The sequence below is a fragment of the Heterocephalus glaber genome, unplaced genomic scaffold (assembly GCF_053883595.1).
Source record: "Heterocephalus glaber isolate CG9 unplaced genomic scaffold, H.glaber_assembly_v1.0 deba00000818, whole genome shotgun sequence".
Lineage (NCBI taxonomy): Eukaryota > Metazoa > Chordata > Mammalia > Rodentia > Bathyergidae > Heterocephalus > Heterocephalus glaber.
In genome coordinates this window covers 18,923,459-18,937,160 of record NW_028258164.1, presented here as the reverse complement: position 1 = coordinate 18,937,160, position 13,702 = coordinate 18,923,459, and the positions used below count along the sequence as shown (strand labels likewise).

Genomic DNA, 13,702 nt, shown 5'->3' with positions numbered 1-13,702 from the left:
TAAAAGAGCAAAAATCTAAAACAATTTCTGTCAAGTCCAATCCAACAATTTATAAAAAGGATAACACATCACAACCAGGGGAGATTTATTCCAGACACGCAGGGTTAATTTTACATTTGAAAACCAACCAGTATAATTCACCACCTTAACAAGAAAAAGTAAATCAAAAAAATACAATAATCTTAACTTACAAAAGAAAAGCACCTGACAAAAGCCAACTCTTCTTGATGAAACCCTGCTTCTAACAGCATAGCGGACAGGGGAGGGCCAAACGCTTTATGCTGAAGTCCTTGCTGGACAGGACCCTTGTCCTCATTTCCAGTCCACATGGCATGGGTGCCCTCAACAGTGCAATTCAACAAAAGAAAGAAACACAGAGCATCCAGAGTGCATGATAACTTCTGTAGGAAATGATAGCACCACAAAAAACTGCTAAAACTAAGTCTAGTAAGGTTGTGGAATATACACTAGGAACAATTAGATATTAAAAATTTAAAGCTACTATTTACAAAATTATGATGTAATTGTGGATAAATCTTAAAATAGGTATAAGAACTTGCACAATGAAAATTACACAACACTGATGTGAATAATTAGAGAAGAAGTAAGTTAAAGGATATCTGTTCCGTGATTATGTGTCAGAAGACTCAAGAGTGTTACAATTCCTCCAAACTAATTAATAGATGTCACACCAAGACATAGAAATCAGCTCATTGGACTTTGTCAAAATTTAAACAGTTCCTTCTTCAAATGACACTGTTGACAGAATGAAAAGACAAGTCAAAGGCTGCCAAAAAAATTGTAAATAATACTTCTGAAAAAGTACTTCTTTTCCGAATGTATTAAGAACTTTCAAAATGCATTAAAAAGAAAAATGATACAAATCAAAAATTGAGACATTTTGCCAAGGAAGATGCATGGATGGCAAAGAGACTTCTGTAGAATGTCCAGCATCATTGCTCACTAAAGAAATGAAAACTGGACCACGCTGAGAGTCCACCACAAGCCTACTGGAATGGCTGAATTTATAAGACTGACCCCCTAAGCCAAGGCATGGTGGTGCGCGCCTGTAATCCCAGCACCCTGGGAGGCTGACACAGGAGGAAGACGAGTTTGAGTCTAGCCTGGGCAGCTTAGTGACTTAGTGATACCTTTTTCAAAAAAAAGAAAAAGAAAAAGACTGGCCCAAGTGTTGGTATGGAGATGGAGGACCTGGGATTCTCATACACTACTGATGGGAGGGTAAAGTGTTCTTTTAAAGTTGAACACATGTCTATCTGTGATCCAGCCATCCTACCTCCACCTAAGACCAGTGAAAGCAAATATTGCCTCAAAGATTTGTAAGTGAGTCTTCTAGTAGCTTTAGTAGAAAATGCCCGCAACCAGAAACAACCCAACTGTCTATCAACAGGTAAGTAAATAAATGAATTTTGTTTGATCCATAATCTGCAATGCCACTCACCAGTAAAAATGAGTGAATTATTGATGAAACCTGGATGAATCTCAAAATTTCTGTTGACAGAGAGAGACAGAAAGAGAGTACCTATTTCCATTTGTGTGGAATCATAGAAAATGCTAACTCATGTTTAAGGAACAGATCTCAGCTGCCCGAGAATGGGTGTAAGTGGTCAGAGTTGCACAGGGAGCCGTGACAACCCAGTGACAGGTGTGCTCATGGCCTCAGCACTGGGGACAGTCTCGTGGGTGGAAGCCACCTAGAAGCCAATGTGCACTGTCGTCATCTACAACAAAACTGAAAATGAAAAAAAGACAAGCAACCAACACAAAAATGATGAGTTTTGAACAGATACTTTAAAAACAATACATAAATGCCCAGCGAAGGCACCAAAGCTGCTCTGCATCACTCACTAGGGAAATGCAGCATAAAGCTGGAAAGAGTTGATGATTCATGCCCATTGCCCTGGCTAAAATGTGTTTAAAAATAATCAATGATATCAACTCTCAGTGAGGATGAAGAGTAGGACCCAGCCTTGCACTATGGGAATACAAATGGACACAGCCACAATTTGGTGATTTCTTTCAGGTTAGACTTAGTCTACCTTGGGCCTGCAGTTCCACTCTGGGCCGCTGCCTCAGAGAAGGACCAGCGTTCATCCGTGTCCACAAGGACTCCTGCTTGCGGTGCCTGCCTTCCTCATGTGGCCCCAGACCCGAGATGGTGTGAACATCCCCCTCAAGGCTGTCTTCTGGAGGCCACATTGCTGTCCTTACTGAGCTGTGTCCTGGGGACCATGCGTGCAAAGGCACAGAGCCATGAGGACCATGAACATGGCTTGTGTGCCACATCTAGAATGCTGACTGGAATTTTAAATGACAGCCCTGCTTAGGCCAGCGCTCCCTGAGAGGAGGGAGCTGGGCTCTGTTTGGCGTCCTTGGGCCTGATGTTTGTGCTCCACTCATCCAGCGTGTCTCCTGAGCCGGCATCCATGTTTCAGTTGCTGAGTGTCACTCAACTGCCCTGCTGGCAGCCATGTCCCTTTCCCTCCACAGTGACAGGGACCTGGGCCAGCCTGAGAGGAAATCTGCGCCCTGCCGCCAAGCTGCTTGTCTTTGCTACCACCCTGTGCTCCTCTCCCAGACACCATGGTTTCCAGGAAGGAAATACCCATGCCTAGGCACCATGGTGACCTGCTGGACAGGCAGGATGTGAATGTCTAAGTTCAGCAGGGACAAAGCCTCTTGGGAAGCATGTCTTTGTCATATTCTGCATTAGCATGGAGTCTGTGTGGGCTGAACGAAGCCTTTTTCTCTCTTTAATCTGACTTCTCTTCTGTCCCCCTGCATAGGCAATACTTTGGTGTTCTTCCCTGGGCTGACTGACCCCAGCTGAACTCTCAGTAGAATGGGTGCGCCCAGGAAACAGAGCAACACCCTGTTACTGAGGACCACCTGCCTGCCTGTGGCACAGTCACGGTAACATGAGAAGGCCCCAGGAATGTGGTACATTCCTGTCACCTACAGACAGGGAAACTGAGACCCGGAGAGGACCAGAATAGCCACTTTCAAATGATTAGTTGGTAGTAGAGCTGAAATCAGAATCCTAGAATTCTTGTCCAATTTTTTCTTGATTTTTTTTTTAATGGTGCTGAGGATGGAACCCAAGGCCTCACACATGCTGGGCAGCCACTTGACCAGTGAGCTACATCCCCAGCCCTTTTAAAATTTTATTTTAAGAGTCTTGATAGCTTGCATAGAGTGGCCTTGAATTTGCCATCCTCCTGTCTCAGCCTCCCAAGTAGCTGGAATTACAGGAATGTGCCACCATGCCCAGCTTCTTGATTTTTTTTTTTTTTTTAAGCCAGAAACAAACATTCCTTCTCCAAACTCAGCTGAGCAAGTTCCATCATTTTCTGCCAGGGGGATGTGGGAGGACTCTGGCCCTGCCAGCTCACTCCACGGGAATCTCGCCTTATCTGCAGAATGGGGGTGATCATGTCTATGCCATGGAGTCAAGAGCAGCAATGAGAATGAAATCAAAGCCAGAGTCCTTGTGCCCAGGTGGTTTAATGGCCAAGTGAACAGGAAGTAGGTCTGCCCGCTCAGCCCGTTGTCTCTCAGTTACTGGATATGAGGCTGTAGGTGCAGGGCCAGGAGGCCAACAATGAGAGGAGTAGGAGTGGCTGGGGCTGGGCAGTGGGGAGAGCAGCCTGCTGGCCTCATTCGTATGGGCCTCAGGATCCTCCCGAGCGTAGCACACCAAAGGCATCCCTGAGTTGATGCCACTGTACATGGTACTATCAGCTTTCTGCTCCGTTCTTAATCCTCAGGTTTCGGACTTAACACTTCTCCAACCTCCTGGACCCGGGGAGCTCCAAGGGCTGCATGAGGCTGGGTTAGGGTTGCTGTGTTGCTATGACTCGCACGGCAGCCTCCTGTGCTCCCTGGAGAAGAGCAGGACTGCTGGCTGGAAGGGCTGCCTGTGGGCTTCCTCTCGGCACATAGCGGGACGCACCAGAGCCTGGACTGCGGGCCACGTGCTGAGACAGAGACGGAAGAGTAGTGGGCAGCAAGACCATAGATAAATAAACAGCAGAGAGAGTAAACCAGGAGCCTCCATACACTCCACGCCCAAGCAGCTCAACATTAACAAGCAGGAGATGACGGGTGTCCAAGATCCCCCTGTGGCCCTGCTCTGTACTCCCACATCTGTGGCCCTGAGTGACCCATTGGCATTGTGGTGCCAGCTCATTAGGATGTCTGTGGACAGCCCGAGTGCTGCATGCTCTGTCAACCCAGCAGCAAGTGCATCTTGATCACCGTGCCTGTCAACACTGCCCCAGGCTGTGAGTCAGGCAGGAGAAAACATGCATTGTGTGGTTGAATGTTGTCCTGATGTGAGCTTCCTAATTTGTTTCTGGACCTGGGCATAAGAAAATATCTGACGAGTGTGAGCAGCCAGCATGCAGACATGAGCCTCACCTACTCCCCGTCCTGCGGGACTTGGACCTCCATTTCCCTTTCACCCTGAAGTGTGTATGTATGCTGGGCGGAGGTGTGCTGGCCAGTGACAGGAGGCTGTGCAGCCTGGTCAAGCTGGAGCACCAGGAGTCACTCCTGAGCAGCCTTGCTGCTGGGCAGGTGGGGAGGCTGCTCCGATCTGCCCCACAGAACATAATCACTTCCTTCCAAACCAGTGTTGCTGTCCTCATCCTTCTGATATTCTGCTTCCAAATTAGTTCAGTTATTGATTACTCTGTCTTAACTCTCACATCAGCCTGCAAGCTGTTGAGGAAGGGCCACATCTGAGTTATTCTACCCCATAGAATACAAGTGAGAGCTTGGTACATAGCATCAGAAGGAGTGTGATGCTGCTGATGGTAGTGGTGGGGAGAATGCTGAGGGTGGGATGCTGCTGGTGGTACTGATGGTGGTAAGGATGCCGCTGATGGTATTGGTGGGGACAGTGCTTCTGGTGGTAGGGATGATGCTGGCAGAGTTGGTGGGGATCCTGACTGTGGGGATGGTGCAGTTGACACGGTGATGCTGGTGTTGGTAGTGGGGATGCTGCTGACGGTGACACCCCATTTATCAAATCCTCCTCTGGTCCTTGCACTGAAGTAGGCACCTGCTCCTATATTCTCCCTAATACTCACAGCTACTTTTACAGAAATGGAATGTGTTTTCAATTTTTCTTTTTTCCATGGTACAAATGAAGCTCAAAGAAGGTAAATAAGTGGTTCAGAACTATACAAGTTTCCCAGAGCTATGCCAACATAGGATTGGGCATGCTTCCAAATGAGCCTTCTTTCCCATTGTTCTTTATCAGTGTATGGCTGAGTGGTTCTACTTCTTGTATAGAAATGGTTTGGGAGAAGGAAAATACTTGGAGGAAGTCATTTTAGCTCAAGTTTCAGCACTTGGCAGCAGTTCCTACCCAGGTGCCCAACTCGGCTCTCTTATGCACTGTTGAGGTCCTCAGAAGCCAGAAGTATTCTTGCTTCTAGATTGCTAATTTCTGAGTTTGGATAGCATTGGTATTAAAATTTATCCAGCATCATCTCAGGAAACCCAACAAGATAGTTACTTGGGAACTTAAGCTATCTGTAAAGTAGAGGCTATAAAAGTAAGTCACATAATTTTAAACTCAGAGCTGGAGGCAGAAGAAAAAGAATGATGAGTGGTTCCTCCTGGGTGTCCTCTGGGTCCCCAGGATGGTCAGGCAGATGTGAAGACATACAACAGCAGAGCAACAACAGAATGGCAGTGTCACTGTCATTATTACCCACTTGCAGAGGGTATAGGGGCCACAGGCTCCCAGATGGTCACTGAAGAACTGGATGTCCACTCTGGCAGCTGAGAGCCTGCTACCCTCCCCTTCTAGACTTGAAGCCACAGAAGAGCAAGACCCTGAGAAGGGACTCATGTTCCTCACCAGGAGGGGAGGGTCACCTCAAGGCTGTGGTCACTTCTTGAGTGCTGGTGCCACTCAGAGAGGACCTGGCTGAAGTATGAAAGCAGTGTTTTCTATTATTTCTACCGTCACTGCTGTTTGTACTGCCTACTGATATATTCTTTTCTCCTCTTCATCTTAATTTGATTGAGAGCATAAACAAACCAAGAGCAGATTGCTTATCCCGGCCTGCTGCACAGATGCTGTGATCTTGTAATGCTTGTGCTAAACCTGGCAAGGCCTCTGCCTGGAGCTATCCATTGTGACTTTAATTAGAGTCCTGTGAGTGGAAGCTTCAACTTAGGCTGCACCCTCACAGTGAGGGGAGATGCCAAAGGCACATTAATGAAGCATTTGGATGAGAGTCCCCAGCTGCCAATGAAGTGACCTGCCCAGGTGTTCAGAGGCAGCTTTGCTGAAGGAGTGCTGAAGGGCCTACAATTGACACTCATACCCAATTTGCAGGAAATTGCTGGAGGGCTGTTTGTTGGGGCAGCAGTCTGGCGGTGCTCTCAGTCTCTGTATCTCTCAGCTTACTTTCTCTTTTCCTAAGTCAGAACAGTTGACTTTAGCTAGTCCTCAGACAAGATTAAACAATTTGGATGGTAGCTGAAGTCATACCATTTTTAAAATGATGATAAAAAAAACCTTAGGGACACTGTTCATACTCTTGTTTGACAGAAGAAGCAAGTCTCAGAAGGTGAAGTGATTTGCCCAAGTTCATACATGAGGGCTGAAACCAGGCCCCTGTCAACCCGTTTTCCAAGCTCCAGCCTCCTACACACAGATCTGTCCCTGGAAATAGCTGACCTGGAGGTCTGAACACTTGGTCTGAAGTCCACTGTGGCTGCAGCCCCATTAGGATGGAAGGGATGTGCCCCTGAGCCAGGCATGATCGGCAGCTGTGCAGCCCAAGGACCTCTCCCCCATCAAGGCAGCTCTGATGCCTGTCCAGGACAGCTTTCACCTTGTGAAGGTCATGAAGTTAGAAATCACTGTGTCTGTGAGGTCTTGATGGAGCCGTAGTCAAAGCAGAACATTGAGACATCTATCGTTTTCATAACTGTGCTGGACACAAGGACAACCACCAGGCCTTGATTAGTCTAATGGCAGACACAAAGTACAAAGGGGATATGTCCTCCTGGGAATGCCACTAGGTGAGTAAGGAGAAAGTGCAGACAGGATTCAAGGAGAGACCATGTTGGGCAGAGCATCAACTAGTAAGCGGTATCACAAGTGTTTCTTCAACAAGAGACCCTGAGCACCTCCCTTTGCAGAATATTGCTGTCCACACATGGGATACAGTGAGTCTTAGAGGATAAGTAACAGAGCTGGACTGATCAAGACCTGTGGACTTGGTTTTAGGGGCACTGTGCTGGGAGCCACCATACAGGCAGAGGACTTGGGTGTGCATTTCTCCAAAGAAAACACAAATAGCCAATAAGCACAGGACAGTGTGCTGCCCATCATGAGCCATCGGGGAAATGCTAGCAAGTCCACAGTGGGGTCCCTTTCCAGCCACTAGGACGCAAGGGTGAGGAGGAGCTGTGCATGCTCTGTGTCCCTCACCTTACTGATGAGGGTGAAAATGGTGCGGCTGTGCTGGAAAGCAGATGGCAGCTTGGTCAATTTTTAATATGCTTATCATCTGACCCAGCTATTTTACATTTAGGTAGATGCCCAAGAGAATTGAAGACATGTATACCCCAAAACTGGTTCACGGATCTTTGTAGCAGCCTTATTCAAAATAGCCCCAAACTAGAGACAATTCAAATGTCCACCAACTGATAAATAAATAGAATGTGGACCAAATCACCCCGCTGCAGACAGGCAGCCACCTGTCTGATGCAGAGGACACCAGACCACCAGACCAAGGTACTGAGTCCCGCTGTTCCCAGCCCAGAGGTAGGGGCTTCTGAGCTGTTGTCCCACTGCTCCTGGTCCAGAGGATGAGGCTTCCCAGTCACCATCCCTCCCGTTGCTCCCAGCCCAGAGGAAAGGGCTTTTGGGCCACCTTCTGTCCCGCTGCTCCTGACCCAGAGGAATGGGCTTCCCGGCCACCATCCCTCCCACTGCTCCCAGCCCACAGGAAAGGGCTTTTGGATCACCATCCCTACCACTGCTTGCGGCCTCTGGCCCACCTCACCCAGCTCAGAGGAGGTAATCCGTGCAGGCACTAACAACCCCCTGCCCCAGTCGAAATGAGAAAACATGTAAATAAGTCTCAAAACCAGACTTCCAGATCACCTACAGCAACCCCAAAGGGAAATGAGATGGAACACTCTGATACTCAACCACATGGACCCACTGAACTGGCAACAACAGGGGATCTGGAAAACATGAAATCAGAAATGATTTCTCAGGTAACAGGAGAAATTGTGCCCCTAGTGCAAGACATGATTAATAAATCTAGAGAGGAGCTGAGGAACATGATGGAATCCCAACATAAGAAACAAATGGAATCCATAAAACAGATGCAAATAGATTTCCAGGACATGAAAAACTCCATTGAAAGTCTATGCAGCAGAATGAGCCAATGTGAGGACAGAATTTCAGATATAGAAGATAAGATTGTAATTAGTGACTAGGAAAAGAAAAATTGCTTCAAAATTATAAGGGAACATAAGAAATCAATCCAGCAGCTGCTAGATGATGCAAAGAAGAATAACGTAAGACTGATTGGAGTCAATGAAGAAACAGGAGAGAGTGGAGATGACATAAAAAAATCTCTTCACAGAAATAATGGCAGAAAACTTCCCAAGCATGGGAAAAGAGCTTGACATACAGATAAGTGAGGCATATAGGACTCCAAATAGCCTTGATCAAAAAAAATCTACACATAGGCATATAATAGTTAGGATTCCAGAAGCTCAACAGAAGAACAAAGTTCTCCAAGCAGTTAGAGAAAAGAAACAAATCACATACAAAGGAAAGCCCATCAGAATCACAGCAGACTTCTCAACACAAACCATCAAGGCAAGAAGAGCTTAGAGTGACATATTCCAAGCCCTAAAAGAAAACAGCCTCCAACCCAGATTGATGTACCCTGTAAAACTATCTTTCAAAATGGATGGAGAAATAAGATACTTTCATGATAAAGAGCACCTCAGGAACTTCGTGAATACAAAAGCAGCACTCCAAAGAATTTTACACAATAGCCTAGGAACAGACAATGAGGATCACAACCCCAGGAAGCAAAGCAGAATGAACCCATCTGGCATGACAAGAAATTAAATGCAAAGGGGGAAAACCCAACAAAAAGAAGAAGTCATGGCAATGACAAGTCAATACGTTTCAGTTATAACCATCAATGTTAATGGTCTCAATTCACCAGTCAAAAGAAATAGACTGGCAGAATGGGTCAAGAAGCAAAATCCAACAATATGCTGCATACAAGAAACACACTTAATTCAAAAGGAAACTCATAGACGGAAATTTAAAGGGTGGAAAACAATACTGCATGCAACAGGAACCCGAAAAAAAGCAGGAGTAGCTATCCTCTTTGCAGATCAAGTAGATTTCAAACCAACACTGATTAAGAGAGATGAAGAAGGACACTACATCCTTGTAAAGGGAAGAATCCAAGAGGAAGAGATGACAATCATAAATATCTATGCACCAAACTATATAAAATAAATACAGACATGAAAAGTCATATATGCACTAAAACAATGGTAGTGGGGGACCTCAACACCCCACTGTCACAAATGGATAGATCAACTAGACTAAAATTAAGTAATGAAATACTAGAACTCAATCAAACTCTTGAACAAATGAACTTAACAGATGTTTACAGAGTCTTCCACCCCACAAAATCAGAATACACATTCTTCTCAGCTGCACATGGGTATTTCTCCAAAATAGACCACATACTCACACATAGAACATGTTTAAGTAAGTGCAAAGGAATTGAAGTTATCCCCTGTATATTAACAGACCATAGTGCGATGAAATTGGAGATTCATAGCAAAAGAAACAAAAAATTTCATAAACACGTGAAAATTGAACAACACACTTCTGAATAACCAATGGGTCACAGAGGAAATTAAAGAAGAAATCAGACAGTTCCTGCAATTAAATGACAATGACAATACAACATATTGGAATCTATGGGACACAATGAAAGCAGTCTTACGAGGGAAATTCATAGCAGTGAATACGCATATTAGGAAAACAGAACGAGCCCAATTAAACAACCTGATGCTGAACTTCAAGCTTCTAGAAAAAGAAGAGCAGGACAACCCCAAAGCTCATACAAGGGAGGAAATTATAAAGATCAGAGGAGAAATCAATGCAATGGAGACTAAGAGAATAATACAAAAAAATCAATGAAGCCAAGAGTTGGTTCTTCGAAAGAATCAATAAAATTGACAAACCTTTAGCCAACCTTGTCAGAAAAAGGAAAGAAAAGGCCCAAATCCATGCAATTAGGAATGAAAAGGGTGAAACTACAACAGACCCAGCAGAAATCCAGAGGATCATCAATACCTACTTCCAGAACCTATACGCCAATAAGATGGACAACACAGAAGAAATGGACAGATTCCTAGATACATATGAATTCCCAAAGTTGAACGAAGAAGACCTAAAAATTCTCAACAACCCAATATCAACCAATGAAATTGAAAATGGAATTAAAAACTTATCAACTAAGAAAAGCCTGGGCCCTGATGGCTTCACTGCTGAATTCTACAAGACATTTAGAGAGGAACTGGTGCCACTGCTGTTTAAACTCTTCAATGAAGTTGAAAGGGAAGCAATACTCCCAAATTCATTCCTGGAAGCAAGCATCACCTTGATCCCCAAAACAGAGAAAGACCCAACTGAAAAAGAGAACTATAGGCCAATCTCACTAATGAACATAGATGCAAAAATCCTTAATAAGATAATGGCAAACAGAATGCAGAAGATCATCAAGAAGATCATACACCCTGATCAAGTGGGATTCATCCCAGGGATGCAGAGATGGTTCAATATACGCAAATCAATCAATGTAATACACTACATCAATACAGCCAAGGACAAAAACCATATGATTATCTCCATAGATGCAGAAAAAGCATTTGACAAAATCCAACATACATTTATGATAAAAACCCTACAAAAAATTGGAATAGATGGTCTCTACCTCAAACTGATAGAAGCCATCTATGAAAAACCAACAGCCAATATCATATTAAATGGCCAAAAACTAAAATCCTTCACACTCAAATCAGAAACAGGACAAGGATGTCCACTATCACCACTCTTGTTCAATATAGTTCTGGAAACATTAGCCACGGCAATTAGACAAGAGAAAGAAAAGGAATAAAGATAGGTAATGAAGAAGTCAAATTGTCATTATTTGCAGATGACATGATACTCTATATAGAAGACCCCAAGAACTCCACCAAAAGTCTTCTAGACTTAATAACCAAATTCAGTCAAGTAGCTGGTTACAAGGTCAACACACAAAAATCAATAGCTTTCCTCTACACCAATGACAGACTCACTGAGAGAGAAGTAGGGCAAATAGTTCCTTTCACAATAGCATCCAAAAAACTGAAATACCTAGGAATCAACCTAATGTAAGAAATCAAAGACCTCTTCTCTGAAAACTATGGCACTGTGAAAAGAGAGATTGAAGATGATATCAGAAAATGGACAGACATCCCCTGCTCCTGGGTAGGAAGGATTAATATAGTGAAAATGGCCATACTTCCAAAACTGCTATATAGATTTAATGCAATTCCAATTGAGATCCCAGCAGCATACTTCATAGACCTCGAGAAAACAATCCAAAAATTCATTTGGAACAAGAAGAGACCCAGAATAGCAAAAGCAATTCTAGGTAACAGAGACATGGCAGGGGGTATCACAATCCCCAACCTGCAACTCTACTACAAAGCTACTGTGATAAAAACAGCATGGTACTGGCAAAGAAACAGACTTGAGGACCAGTGGAACAGATTAGAAGATGCAGAAACGATGCCAGACACACTCAGCCATCTCATCTTTGACAAAGGAGCCAAACACCCTCACTGGAGAAAAGATAGCTTCTTTAATAAATGGTGCTGGAAAAATTGGGCTTCAACTTGCCAAAGATTAAAACTAGACCTATATCTCTCACCATGCACTAAACTAAAATCGAAATGGATTAAAGATCTAAATATTAAAATAGAAACTCTGAACCAGTTGGAACAGAGGTTAGGTAGAACTCTTGAAGACATTGGTGTAGGAAAAGATTTTATGAACAAAACAAAACCTCAGTTGTCCGTGAACTAGCACAAACAATCAACAAATGGGATCTCTTCTTATTAAAAGGCTTCTGCACAGCAAGAGAAACCATCAGCAGTGTGAAGAGACAACCCACAATGTGGGAAAAAATCCTCACCTGCTCTTCCTCAGACAAAGGTCTGCTATCTCGAATCTATAAAGAACTTAAAAAGATCAGACCTCCCAAATTTAAAGACACAATCCAAAAATGGGCATCTGAAATGAACAGATATTTCTCACACAAAGAAGTAGAAATAGCAAATAAATACATGGAAAAATGTTCAACATCACTGGTCATTTGAGAGATGCAAATGAAAACAATGCTGAGATTCCATCTCACTCCAGAAAGAATGGCTGCTATCATGAAATCAACCAATAACAAATGCTGGTGGGGCTGTGGGGAAAGAGGAACCCTGTTCCACTGCTGGTGGCAGTGTAGACTGGTGCAAGCACTGTGGAAATCAGTACGGAGATACCTCAAAGAACTAGGACTGGAAGTCCCATTTGACGCCGCTATTCCACTGCTGAGGATCTTCCCCAAAGAATTAAAAGAATCATACCACAGTGATATATGTGGACCCATGTTCATAGCAGTGCAGTTTGTAATAGCTAAAACTTGGAAACAGCCCAAATGCCCATCAACTGGAGACTGGATAAAGAAAATGTGGGTTTTTTATAAAATGGAGTACTACTCAGCCATAAAAAATGAGAAATTAGAGACATTTATAGCTAAGTGGATGCACATTGAGGCAATACTCTTAAGTGAATTCAATAGGACGCACATGAATAAATACTGAATAGTTTCTCTGGTGTGAGAAACTGAAAGTATAAATAAGGACTAAATGTATAATAGGTAATTTGAAATAGGAAGAAAAGGGGCAAAGGGGAAGGAAGTGGGAGGGCTAGGGTAAAGGATAGAAGGCAATGGGATTATTATATGAAAATGGAAAAATGGGAACAAAATCTTTGTAAATAGGGAGGACTGGAGGGGTTGAAGGGAGGGCTGGGCAAGGGTGAAAAATAAGAACCAAGAGAGACTATGTAAAGGTGCAAATTTCCAATGATGAATGTCATTATATTGTATACCTAAAATGTACCAATGATTAGAATGAATAATCGATAATGTAAAATAGGAAGAAAAGGTCCCAAGGGGTAGGGGTAGTGGGAAGGGCAGGGGAAAGGAAAGAAGAGAAAGGAAAAATGATGAGAAATGGAAAAAATGGGAATAAAGTCTTTGTAAATAGGGAAGGGTGGAGGGCATGAAGGGAGGGCTAGGAATGGGGAAAAAATAAGAACCACGATGCATCATGTAAAGGTCCAGTTCCCAATGAGAAATGTAATTGTGTTGTATACCTACAATGTACCATTAAAAGAATTTAATACCAAAAAATAATAAAATAAATAGAATGTGATGTGTACACACATAAGCCCAGTATTCAGCCTTAGAAAGGAAGAGCATCCTGACACATGCTGCAATGTGTGTGTACCCGGAGCATGAGCTGTGGAAGAAGCCAGACCGGGAAGGCCACTGTAAGA

General features: G+C 43.8%; 1 protein-coding gene across 1 annotated transcript in view; it reads left to right on the top strand.

Moving 5' to 3' along the window:
* The window catches only part of Ptprn2 (protein tyrosine phosphatase receptor type N2), a 611,205-nt gene that overhangs the window by 225,940 nt on the left and 371,563 nt on the right, over positions 1–13,702 (top strand). The window lies entirely within an intron of this gene.